The 13,463-nt window shown below is 38.5% G+C and overlaps 1 long non-coding RNA gene across 2 annotated transcripts in view; it reads right to left on the bottom strand.

Annotated features, from left to right (window-relative positions):
- Positions 1-735: 735 nt before the first annotated feature.
- The window catches only part of LOC136749932 (uncharacterized), an 89,177-nt gene continuing 76,449 nt past the window's right edge, over positions 736-13,463 (bottom strand). Inside the window, exons 2-5 of one of the 2 annotated variants that reach the window (XR_010816813.1) lie at positions 10,985-11,059; positions 7,276-7,327; positions 4,424-4,620; positions 736-1,698 (exon numbers count right to left, since the gene is read on the bottom strand). This is a non-coding gene — a long non-coding RNA (uncharacterized LOC136749932). The remainder of the gene's footprint in view (positions 1,699-4,423; positions 4,621-7,275; positions 7,328-10,984; positions 11,060-13,463) is intronic. The other variant, XR_010816812.1, reaches the window with a different exon arrangement.

Raw genomic sequence — 13,463 nt, forward strand, 5'->3', positions numbered from 1 at the left:
GTGTGTGAGAAAGAAAGCCAGGAAAGCATTGAACAGCATTGAGGAGATGCTAATATTGTTGACCGGAGGTAGTACTATAAAGATGTCATCAAACTCACCCCCACACACACACCCTTGTCCCCACAACAAGATCCACCCCCCCTCCATCGCCACCTTGCCTGTTTTAAACCACAATGACTTCTTCACCAAGAAAAACTTAAATATAATCCTTCTAAAACTTTTCATAAAGTCAAATGTCAAAAATGTCAAAAAGTTGTCACTGGCAGGAATAAAAGATTAAACGCACTACAATTGAGCTCTGCTTCTTTCGCTTTTGTTTTGGCAAGTTGAGAAAGAAAACAATGTCCCCCACCCCCTTCCTGACCCTGACAATCACCCCCCCAGCCCTTCACCCTCCCACTGGGCTCATATTTTTTACAGAGCCAAACAATATTGAGACCCGGTTGAAGCTGACAGTGAGATACGGTTGAATAGGAAGTCAATGTGGAACATTTCCAAAGTTTTAACACCCACATGAGAGAAAAAACAAACATTTAAAGGGACAGTATTTCTCTCCTTCCCCCTTCTCTCTCTTCGTCCTGCTAAAGACCTTTGCTTTTAAACAGGAGAAAAAAATTGCTCTGAATAACATATGAGCTGTTAACCAGTAATCTTTCCAGTTTCACATTTTATTTCATGAAACAGGAAGAGCTTTCAATTAAAATTCAAATTCAAAGAAAAGAGAAACACTTTATTCAATTGATTTTTTTATTTCAGTCATACCTGCATTACATGTATATTAAAATGAGACATAATTAATTAATACATTTGGGGTTTAATAAATCAAATCTAAATTCAATATGTACTTAAAGACAAAAATATGCATTTCCAAGATCAAATTATTTTACAACAATTTGAAAAATAAGAGTCTGGGTAAGCCACGATCTCAAATCCAGGTCCTGACTTTTTTTTTTTATTGAAATCTAGACTCTCTAGATCTATCTTCATTTTATTTTCAGTGCCAATTATTCAAAATCATGTACAAGACAACTCTTCTTTATATATCCATGTTTTACATTGTATGGGTAAGCCAAAAACACAGATGGTTCATAGACACAAGGGACTGGAGTTGAGAAACACACAGTAAAATATAACATTCGAAGTCCCCCTTTACCGCGTGTGACTCATTCTAAGTTCCATCACACAACATTCAATGAGAGAAAAAAAGAAAAGTACAAACATATCACAATCCTTTTAAATGTCAATACATGCACACTCGGGGAAGTTTTGAATATATTTCTGTTGTGAAAAAAAACAAACCCCCCAAAAAGGTGTCAAATAAATAATTCATCATTCTGAATATACTGACACTGCATGAAAAGTGTATTAAATTACATTGTTTTTTAGTTACTTCCTTAACTCCTTACTACCAAAAAACAATAACCTTACAGTAGGCCCAGAACATCTTGTGGTTTGGTTACTTTGTGCCAGGGACCATCTTTTCAGTCAGTTCATAGAATTAACTCTCAAACACACTTTTTTGTTTTGTGAACATGCAGTGCGTATTGAACACTCAAAGATTATTTTCAACAACATCCATTTACTGTAACTGCAAACTCATGCTCCAAAATAACCAAATCACCAAGCTGATCCTCAATGGATTGGGATTTTCTCTTCTTTAACTGGACAATTTCATCTTGTGTTTGTTCTTTTTTAGCACTGTGTAAAAAAAATATATAGAAAGGAAAAAGAAAATACACTATTAGAGACAATAAAACTGAAGCAGAGAAACCTTAAACAGGGGTCAATTGTTCTGGTACCTGCTCTTATTGGTGCAAGTCATAAAACCATTCACACTCCCATCTTCACTCTGTAACTTTGAGAAGACCATTGTGTTGGGCGTTTGATAAAGTAGAAGCTGTGAAAGACTGGGTCTATGCTCCTTTTGCGTGCCCATAGCTCGCAGGGAATGGGAGGTTGTGGGAGAGTGAATCACCACTTAATTTACAAGTCGCGGAGATGCAGGTAGTGGTAATACGGCGAAAAACAGGGTTCTGTGAATAGCAGACTAAGAATCGACAGACACTTCATCATTGTTTTTTTAATTGTCAATGAGCCAAAAAGCCATAAGGTTAATATATATATGGGGGGGAAGGAATTTGTCTGCCTTAAGCAATTCATTAAAATATATATTTTTTTTTTCTTACTCTCTGTCATACAAGTTTCAATATGCTTTGGGGAATGGGGGAGAAGACAATGAACCAGTGAAATGATCCTGTACCACCCAGCTGTGATTTAAAAGGTATGGAGGTGTCTCGAAAAACAGAAGGAGACTTTCAGGCAATGTTGCAAATAAATTAAGAATATATGGTTTATTATTAATATGGTTCCATTACACTTTCAGAAAAGGGATATTTAGTATTCTGACTACCCTGGGATAAATTAACTGTTAAACATATTTAAGCTGTCTAGGGTCTAGTTTGTTTAGATTCCATTACAATTAGTCAATCAAGGTGCTATTGTTTTAATCAGACGCTTTTCATTTTGTGAATACCGCCTATCTTCAGCAGAGCAATAGCCAGAGGGAAGGTTAACTGATGCACAGGCATTTATTAAAGAGAAGAGTGTCTGTGTTTATTTATCCATAATTACACCTTAAAGACGTTCAAATTTGATTAAGTACAGTACAGAGGAAATGAGGAGGACAAACCAGTCTTACTTGTTGAGTTTGTAATAGTCACTCACAGGGGTTATGACTCCAGTAGAAACAGGTATGTTAAGTTAAACATCTCAGTTAAGCTTATAATAATCTTAAATTAAGTAAATCATTCTCTCACAAACTGTAGGAAGTTAAAATTCAAAGCCTCCATATACTGATTGAGTATTTGAGATTTGCAGTGATACAAATTTGTCTAGGTGAACTTCATGTTGTCAGTTCGATAAATACATATTTTTTGAGAGTTTTACACTTGGCTCAGGCCTTCGGGACGTGTTTATCTGTTTATATTTATATTAAAGGAATATAAGAACACAACATACTGAAATAATATAGTGGTATCCCATTATTTGTCCCACAGTTATAATGGATGAAACATTACAGGAAAACAGTTTATGTGCAAATGTGTCTTGTGTTTCAAACAATGTTTTACAGCTGAGTCACCCACTTACCTGCAGAATGTTTTATAATGGCTTTACTACACAGACAACGCATGACAGGGAAAAAGGCTCCCAACCTTTTTTGTTTGTTTGTTTTGGTGCCATTTTCCATTGGTCACCTTCGGTTCAGTTCTATCATTAAATAATTCTGGTGTTATCCTTGGTAAGTTCTCAGGAATTTTTTACTTCCTGCTAAGACCCAGGTGAAGTCACCTTTCCCACCATTAATCATGGCAAAGCAGACACCTACACACACTGCTAGAACGTGAATAGTAATGAGAGCCAGGCACGTTGCTACCAACTACAGTGAGTGATTAATGAGATATTTGTAAAGAGAAAAATAAATAAATAAATATAGTAACAACTCCCTTTGTCTATCAGTGAGGCTTGCAACTGCCCTTTTGAGTTCACAGAAACTCTTGCTGCTGAAATGTTTAAAAATACGTTTATTTTCGCTCAGCTTTCTGCTCGTTGCTGTGTTTCATCATTTAGTTGTAATGTGGGTTGGGTAAGCACAATTATATGCTGCAGTCCAGTAAGTACCTTCTCACATGATCTGCAGTGAGAGGTTATGTTAGCCCTGCCCTGCAGACGCCACAGCTCAGCAGTTTTTTTCCAACCTTGTGGACTTGACAGCAGTGCCTATTCCTTGGTGAAAACCTGACCCTTTGCAGGACACTCTTACTATCTGGGTGGTGGAGGCCAGGGGTGGAGAAATGCCTGCACCAAAACTAATAAACTGGAAACAGATGAGGCATAACGTACATCATTCTAGACAGATTTGGAGGACATGAGTCACCTCGTTTTTGCTGTCAGCCTAGAAGCAACAGTGAATATCGATCTCTATTTAGGCTCGTCCCTGATGAGTGACATACTGCACTTTTCAACAACGTTTATTTTCTTTCTTGAAAGGGATTGTGACATTAGTTCAGTTGTTGAATGCCTTATTTGCAATTGCACACATCTACTTGTGCTGCACAATACTTCATCACAACCAAATAATAGAAGTGGCTACACAATACTCGACAGGCTTAAGCAAAGACTTAAAAGCTCCGTCACAAACGTAATGATTCAGCTGATTGAAAAAATAAAACACCAGGAGTATAACCAGGATCTCCTGCATTTCCAACCACCCCAACACACCCACTCTCTCATAGTAGCTTCATAGTAGCTAAGTAGCTTCTTGCAAATCTTCAGAAACTTCCTGAAAATGTTCAGAGAAAAATCGCTGCGTATACTTAGTTTCCCTCAGTTTTCATTCTGATTCAAGAAAGGGTTAACTGTGTACCTTTCCCTCCTCCCTCGATGGTCTGCAGTCTGAAAGCAAGTGCAGCTCGAAGGCAAGTTCTGACAAAGCCCAAATGTAATGTCTCCCCTCCGCTCTCTGAGCCATGGTACTGTGCCAGCACATATCCATCAACCAGCCCTGCTGAGCTCTTCCAAGAGAAGCCAGTGCTAGTGTTGATGCAAATTCCTTTTCCATTCCTGCAAACACAATAAAGAAAATGTGATTGACTCCAAAGCTGAATAAAAGAAACATTTGCACAGAAAACACAGCAGATCAATATTTGTAGGGCAGAAAAGAGCGATAAAACTATGTACGCACACATATACATATAAACAAATGAAGTCACACTGGTTGTATAGTGATGTTATGAAAAGAAGGTAATGTTGCAAGAAAAACAAAATCATTACTTTTTTTAATAAAATGTTTCAATGCTGATGTTGCTCATTTAGAGGCTGAAGCACACATTGCCGTTGAAATTATATTGCATAGAAATGTTTAAGAAAAGCACAAAATTATGAAATTATTGGCGTGACCAAGCCAAGTCAAGTCACATGACTTCCGGGTATAGCCAGGTCACAGTGGCCAGTGCAGCTGTCACAGTCCCAACCTGACTTCTAAGTGCATAAGAAAGTAGAACTCTATAGCTCTGAGAAAAACACTTGGAGAATGTCACTCCAGATGCACTTTTCTTTCAGGGAGCACTTCTGGGTGTATTGTATCAAGCTCCTATGTAACATAAGTGAAGCTTAAAGTCCTTCTGGGTTTTACAGGAATTTGTACAATAGCTAAGGGGGAGATCCTCTTGGGAGCAAACAGACCATATAATCATTCACTACATCCAATATGATTCTCTTCTGTTTCAATACTAACCTATATTGAAAACCTAATTTAAATGTTTTCACCTTGTAAATCTTGGCCTGGGATTCCAATTCCAACAAAAGAAGCATGATATTTTGAAAACCGTAAGACATGAGGATCTTTATAATGCTTAGAAATAAATGATACGATCACAATACCAAAGGGAACAAATGTGCAATGTAAAATGCACCAATTCGACGAGGCCCTCTGCTCCTACACTCCTGGGTAGCTTTATACGGAGAACGAATGAAGGCAGTGTTTGACGTGCCGTGCCTAAGGCAAAATGAGAGGTAGCAGTTGCAGGTGGTCAATGTACAGTCACCAGTGAAAAATGTGGGTGCTCCTGTCTGTCCAAATTGAAAGGCATCATCTCTATGCTCTATTTTCTCTGTCACCATGGTGCTTGGTTTGTCACTGCTTAGATCCTGACGATGAGAAGCTGAAAGATGGGATTAATACAGCCTGAGGGGAGGAAAGACATGTCAAGGGATCCATCAGCACTCTTCTCATTTCTGTTCTTTCTTTTTTTTTTTTTGCTTAAAGTCTGTGGAACCTGCAAGGCATCACGTTCCCTATGCCTTTTGCCTCTTCTTAGTGTACCTAATTCTTGGGCTAGAGCCCATATCGCAGCATCAACCCGCATCAGGCCCCAACCTGTCAGACAGGCTGACTTTGGCGAGTTATCGGCTCATCTGTCTCCCTCTCCTGTACAGTACTTAGACCTCGGCTGTGTGCCCTCCAAACCCTCCTGATCTCCCACCCACTCCCTTTCCAGACATTAGACTGTATTCAGATATACAACAGGAGAGGGTGGTGATGGGGGTGGGGTTTGATAGTGATTCCCCTCATGCAGGTTGAACGGTTCACTGAAAGTTTGCATCCCCAACCCTCAGCTTCTTTCCACAAAATAGAAAGCTTTACTAAAACATTGTTGCCTACTACTTTTCAAGATCAAATAAGCCAGGGAGGATAATATTATTAACATTTCATGTCAGAAGTTCCTTTAAAGATGCATTTCAATCACTACTGAGACTTTCTTTAATCCTCAAACTGTCAAGCCTATTTAGACACATATTTGATCACATATACCCAAGTCTACACACAGCACAAATTAATAACTAAGACACTATACATACATATAACAGTGTACAGCAACAGACCTGCTGGGATAAATTGTTTTTGAATAATAATTTAATAATTTTCTTAATAGTATCATTATTAATTGTAAGTTGCCCTGGATATGGGCATCTGCAAAGCAATACAATAATAAATGATAACTTTATTTAGCAGACACCTTTAACCAAGGTGTGCATCTTTAAAGGAATGCATCTTTAATATTATCCTACATGTGACTTCAACAAACATCAAATCAACATCACAAAAAACAGAAGGAAGCATGATTTGTTACAATTTCAAAAAAATAAAACTGATCTGCTTCAATTATAACCCGATATATAATATCACACATGGGCAACAGACTGTGTATTGTAAGTTAGAATTATATACCAACTTTAATGGGAACCAGGGCCTTCAGAATGGTTCATACAAAGTTGCACAGTGAGCGAGCTACTAACCAATAATATATCATATTAAGAAGGGAAATACATTCTTTATTGATCAGATCTGCTCAAAACACAGTACATCTCTCAACAACATAGATTAAACTAAGTTTTAGTTTGTATAAACACAAGTGATGTAAACACTGCACAAATGCACTGATTTTAATTATTTTACTATTTTTAAATAATTTATTGCAAGCACAGCTCCAAATTCAGACACATAGGTATTTTACAAGTAATTCAAACACTACAGTACAGTAATGATAGTGTTCTTTATCACGGTGTATTATAATTCACTAGCCTACTGATATTGGTCTATAGTACACCCTCTTGCATTTCTAATTCAGCATTTCTCGAGGTGCTATTTTAGTGGACAGAAAGCTATATTGTGGTTCATTTGTATTTATTTGGTAAGGCCAAAGACCGCAGTGTTACCTGTGAAGCCATTGGAATCCCACCCTGCTTCCAGCCTAGCCCAAGGAGATCCCTGAATCAAAATACAGAAATACACATCATAAGTATTGTTCTGCACCAACATTCTTTAGTAAAGGATTACAAAGAAACACAATTCAAAAGCATCCAAGGGGGTTCTACATAGAAACATTAGGGGCTCTATTCAATAAGCATTTAAATATGGAATCCCAATTGGTTCTGCTTAGAATGTTATTAGTTTTGCATTAAAACGGCTACTGCTTTACAATGATGAATTCCTTTTCCCATAGCCTAGGTAAAAGCATAGTTGAAGAGAAATGTACAAGGAACAGTTTGGTTCCATTAATTAATTACAGATTTGTTGTTTGTTTGTTTGTTTGTTTGTTTTGTTTTGATACAGTGCTCCAGGGATATTAATTGCATACAGAGGCTTACAGTGGTGACAATGACAAACATGCACACGCACACACACACACACATATATATATATATATATAAAGCATTAAGTGTCACCACTTTATAGGCAACTTGGTTTTCCTTCTAATTGCAACTCGAAATGCAAGCCAAGTGTGGTCTCATGACGACTGTATGACTCAAAGAAATCTGGCAAAAGTCCTTCCTTTTTTAATTATACCTTTCTCAATCTTTGAAGAGACAGAAAGATTTATTTTGTTTTATGTATCAGATGCTCTGTTGGTGACTCTTACTTATTGTGAAATGGACCAAAATAGAACTGATCATTGGTTCAACAAACAACAAAAAAATCTTGAATGGATTAATCTGAAGACGCAGGTCAAAAGTTTATATCTTTACCTTCACCGATTGTACAATTCACAAGATTTTACCACAGTTATGCGGATTGAGAGACTCAGATAGGCTCAGCCTAGAGCCACTAATAACAAAGGGACACCTTTCACGATGGCCACAACTCTGGAGTGGTTTTCTCATGGGAAATCAGGTGAAGTGTGTTGAACAATGTCAAACTACAAGTGTGATGTAATAAAATAAACAGCCGTTCAGGGCAGTCTTTGCATTGGCCCAGAGTAGAGGTATCGTTTACTTCTCTTAAGTGTCACAGGGACTGGCTGGTCGCCCAGGCAACTAATGTACTGTTTCCAAGTGACAAAAACCCTTAACCTAAGAACCTCACACAAAGTTATTCAGCACTGGAGTTTGAAATGTTAAGGAATCAGGAAAATAAAACAGTTGTGTGTGTGTGTGTGTGTGTGTGTGTGTGTGTGTGTGTGTGTTTGTGTGTGTGTGTGTGGGGGGGGGTATTTTTGCAATGTTTTCCATTACAAGATCATTATACATAAGAATTAGATAGAAACTGGGACAAGCTTAAAAGACTGGGGATCGTGGAGGTAGGTCACAGATGTTTTTGGAGGGTTCAAATGACAAGCTATCAATATTATGCAGCTTTTGTTGAGATTTATTTACCACGTATAAACTGCATATTGGCTTTCTGCAACTCATACAGCAATATCAGCCATGTAACAGATGTGTCTAAAAACCATTGATGTTGCCAGGAATTGTCGGTTTCTTTGTATACTATATGGCACATGCTAAGTGCAATGCACATGAAGCAGCGACTTGCAAAAGTGTAAAGATATTCAAGATGGCATGTGCATTCAGACCTTGCCACAAAAATGAAGTAACTCACAAGAGGTACGACACTAGTACCACGTCTTGACACAAGTAGTATTGTTGTTTGTCAACACCACAGTCAAAGTGGAAAACTCATTCGAGATGCAAAGATTCTAGAAAATCTTGGACCATACAGTTGGGAGAACAACAGGGCACAGCATTGGCTGGGGGTGACAACTCTAGCTATTTCAGCCCTAATGAAAAGGAGGAAAAAAATATATATAATCCCAGCCTGGCTTTGATTAGAATCTGAGGTCATGGTGAGCTCCCTGTGCCCTGCGCAATAACTAACTTCCACCATCAAGATTGCGGGAAGAGGATTGATTCTTATGAAAAACTTCCCGCTGACAGCAGAAGCTGGGATTAGAGCTTTCCTCACCACATCCGCCGCATGTGTTTTCTCAGTTAGCCTTCACACTGACTCTCTGACCTCTTTCTCCTTTCTTTACACCAGACCAGCGCCCTTGGGAGCAGAAAACAACAGTAGCAGATACGGGGCTTTGAACACGCTTCCTACGGCACTTTCCAAGAGTAAGAGAAATCGGTCCACTAGTGCGCCCCATCTTTTGGTCTCCCCCAGTCTGTCTCCCTCTCTCTCTCTCCATCTCATTCAGTGCCTCAACATTAAACAGAATCCCTAAAGATCGAAATGCTCTTGAATGTTTCAAAAGGCCTAATCCACCCATATGGAAAAACAGATGCAATGCTCTACCGAACAAAACAAACAACCCCAAGCACAGCACATAAATAATTATTAAGGATGGCTCCACTTGATATTTGGAAATGCAAATTAGGTGACGGGTTACGGAGAAAGCTGTTACGAAATAACAGTCCTAAAAAGGAGCCCCCCCCCAAACAATCAAATAAATGGGGGGGTGGGGAAGAAAAACAAACTGTGAGGCAAAGTACAGCATTCTTCAGAGTGATACATCATAAGTCATTTTCCTAAGACTGAAAGAGTTTGGAGAAACAGGATTACAGAAAGAATCATTTTGAGGACTGAGGTAAGATGAAAACAGAACAAAAGTTAAAGCTATTCAGTTTCGATACCTTCATCAGCATATGATTCTGATTAGTAGTAGTAGTACTACTAGAAGTAAAAAAAAAAAAAAAAAAAAAAAAAAAACTCCAGTAACTTTATTCCAGTAAAATATTTCAATACATTTCTTTCCACAGAAGAAAATAAATCAGATCTCTAAAACCTTGAACTGCACTGCCCGGCACTAAAGTAAAGCTGTGTAATACTGAAACTCGCTAATGGCATAAAAGTTATCTCATTTCCCAGAATGCTTCCCCCCCCCCACCCACGGTTGGTTTGGTGCACAACCCCCCCCCCCACTTCCAATCCCCTTGTCCCTTCCACATAACCCTCGCCCCCACCCTCTCCAAGGCCCCCTACCCCCCTCGGGGACACTGGCACGACCTTGCGCCAGTCCTCCGCTAAACCAGTCATGTGAGACAACCCATTCCGCCCTGCAAATCAGATTACACTTGTTAGCTAAGTCCACGCTCACTTCCATTTTACTGGACTGAAGGAAGAAACCTAATCAGATTTGCTCCGTTTGCTCAAAAGCACTCGCCCAGTTTCTGGTCATTCTTTCCTTCAACCCTTTTTCCTTATCTTCATGCTTTTTCCTTTTTGTTGTGGGGGGGTGGGGGAACAACAATAAACAAAACTAGCAGAAAGCAGCAGAAAAAGTGACAGAAAACATAATGCTTTTTATTAAACCTGGAGTGTCTTCATTTTTATGTTCAAGCATATAGTTTATTCAAACAGTATCACCAAAGTACCCTGCACCCCCTCTTAATAATCAAGGCTTTGGTTTACTTTAATAGCAGTGTGTAATTTTAGTTTCAGGGACACCTGAACTGCCTTAGGGAGCGTGGGAAAAGTGGCGTTCCTCTTACACCCTGTAATAAACAACTAATAAATCTTAATTGTTGTTAAAAGCCACTGCTGCAACAGCACACGCGGAAACTTGTAGACTGTACTGAAGAAAGGAGGAAAAGTAAGAAAGAGAGGCCAACCCAGATGCAGTCACAGCTCTCTCAAGCTTGGTCATACCTAACTTTCATTGGTCCTTTCTACGGCCACTCAAAGGAGGCGCTCTCAGAATGTGAAAAAGACTTTCCAGGTTAACTGCAAAAAAAAATAAAAAGCAACTAATTAGACCTTGTCAGACCACCCACTTCCTTCCCCACCACCTAATCCCTTTCAACCCATCAGTCCTCAGTGAAAAAACAACCAGTTACATTTTTTAAGATTTTATGTCTGCTGTATTACAATTATTTTTTGATACACGGCATCGTCTTATTATTTTTTCCCCATCAGAAACAAGTGCAATAAAAAGAAAAGAAGAAACATTTCATGGGCATGAAATCACAACCTAGAGGATGCATTTAATTTATAACTGAGCTATGAAATTCAATATTTATTTTAAATTTGAAACATTTGACTGTGATGCACAAACAAGGAAGCACTACAGCTGTTGAAACAAATGGTAAGATACCTGGATACCAGAATCATCTTCAACCCAGAAAAACGTTCCATCATTGTAGTGTAAGCTGAGACAACTCAGTTCAAACCAAAACTCATTAAGATCGTGCAAAGGCATTCTACTTTGGAAAACAGACAAGTATTTTAATGTTTATGGAGTTATATACAGTAGTACCTGCAACAGCACTGAACCACACTCACTGATGGCACATGCATCTCCTTAATACTGTAATAGTTGCCTACTTATTAATTATTCAAATCAGTTGAATGGCTCCACAAAGGGAAGGGCTTTTGTCACATTACATTTTAGTAGAACAGGTAACTCCATCAGAAGAAGAAGACCTGTTAAGATAATTTGAGAAGCTACAAATAAAGCACAACTGAACAAAGCACAAAATGTACAGATCTAAGGGGATACTATACTAATTACATAGTCTTATGAGTAAATATGAAGCAATGCAAGAAGCAAACACTTGTAATGCACAGGCATGTACGTCAGCCTGAGAAGATTAGCTGTATAGACTTTCACACTCTTATATACTGACAGGCCCTTTTGCTTTGCAATTACTAGTATAACAGGTTACATTAATGTCAGATTCATTGCCACAGCATTAGGCCTAAATAGACAAACCAGTCCAGGTCACAACCTTACAACCATTATGCATGACTTTTACCATCCAACAAAACTTTCTTCGTCTTTTTTTTTCTCCTTTTCTTTGTAGAGTAATACACTGTCAGTTAATTTTAAGGCTCAGCGTGAGTGTGGCATTGCCAGGGTGTGCGTGAAACGTTGAAGTGGAAAAAAATAATAATGAAAAAATGTAACTCGCCACTATGACAGCGCAATCAGATGGCCTTCAACAGGTTGAACTCTGGGCTCCTCGGCAGAAACAGTGTTGCAGTGTTAGTGTGTGTATTCTGATACCTTTCTGCGCTGCTCGCAGACCAATCTGTACTTCTCCAACTCCTGCTGAGAAACTGGAAGTCGGTGGCGCCTGCATTTTTTTTTTTTGTAAGCACACTTCTTAATCCTGTTCTGCTCTACTTACCTGCTACTTATCTTCTTTAAATAAATATGTATTATTACATTTCAGATTTCCATGGAGAACACCCCCACACACCTTATGTTTTTAATTCACCATCAGTCTGATGTTTTTATTACATCAGTGTCTGACTTAAGCGGTAGCACCTGCTTTTTGTAACTAAGTTATATGTACTTTATAACAATAAAATTTTAGGACAAGCCTCTCCTTTCACCAGTTATGAATCGTATCAGGGATCTTGTAGTTTGGAGAATGGCATTTGGTTTTTGCAACAAGCTCCTTACAACCAGAACTTACTAACTAACTAACAGAACTAATGTTTGGACAGCAGTGTATCGACACTGCCGGTGCAATTTTATGATCTCCCAACAGGAAAATGTACAATATAATCATGTAACATATACTAGCACTGTAACACAGAGGTCTGTGGAGAATAGCACTGAAAATATTCCATGGCAAAGTTTCCCTCCAGCTGTCTATCAAAACCCAAATCCACATAAAGCACACTGCGAACCACGATTAATTTCTGTCCTTCCTCAAGACAAAGCAACAGACTCCGGTAAGCACATGGTTAAAAGCAAAAAAGGACTCTTATGAAACATGTTGCTCCTGATGTTGTAAAATAATGACAGATCATGTGAAAAATATCTGTCTTCCATCCCCCTTTTCAGATACGCCATTTTAATTCCTGCAAACAGTAATTTGCTATTTTGCTTTTGGGCCTCGGTAATTATAAGATTTAACCATGCCAACGTTGCACACGTTTCAATGGCAGCTGTTTAAGACATAACTCATTAGGGGATAAGTGCTATATTGTCTCTTTTAATACGTTACCAGGGTACATGCGCTCAAGTCCCACATAGTACAGACCTGGGCCTTTTCACAATTCGGGGGAAAGTGAATAAAAGAAAATGTGTGTACTCTTTATAAAAAAACATTTAAAAAGCTGTTAAACCAGAAGACATGTGGTATTACTTTTTAAACCAGGTATTACTTTTTAAAGC

Source organism: Amia ocellicauda, chromosome 5, assembly GCF_036373705.1.
Source record: "Amia ocellicauda isolate fAmiCal2 chromosome 5, fAmiCal2.hap1, whole genome shotgun sequence".
NCBI lineage: Eukaryota > Metazoa > Chordata > Actinopteri > Amiiformes > Amiidae > Amia > Amia ocellicauda.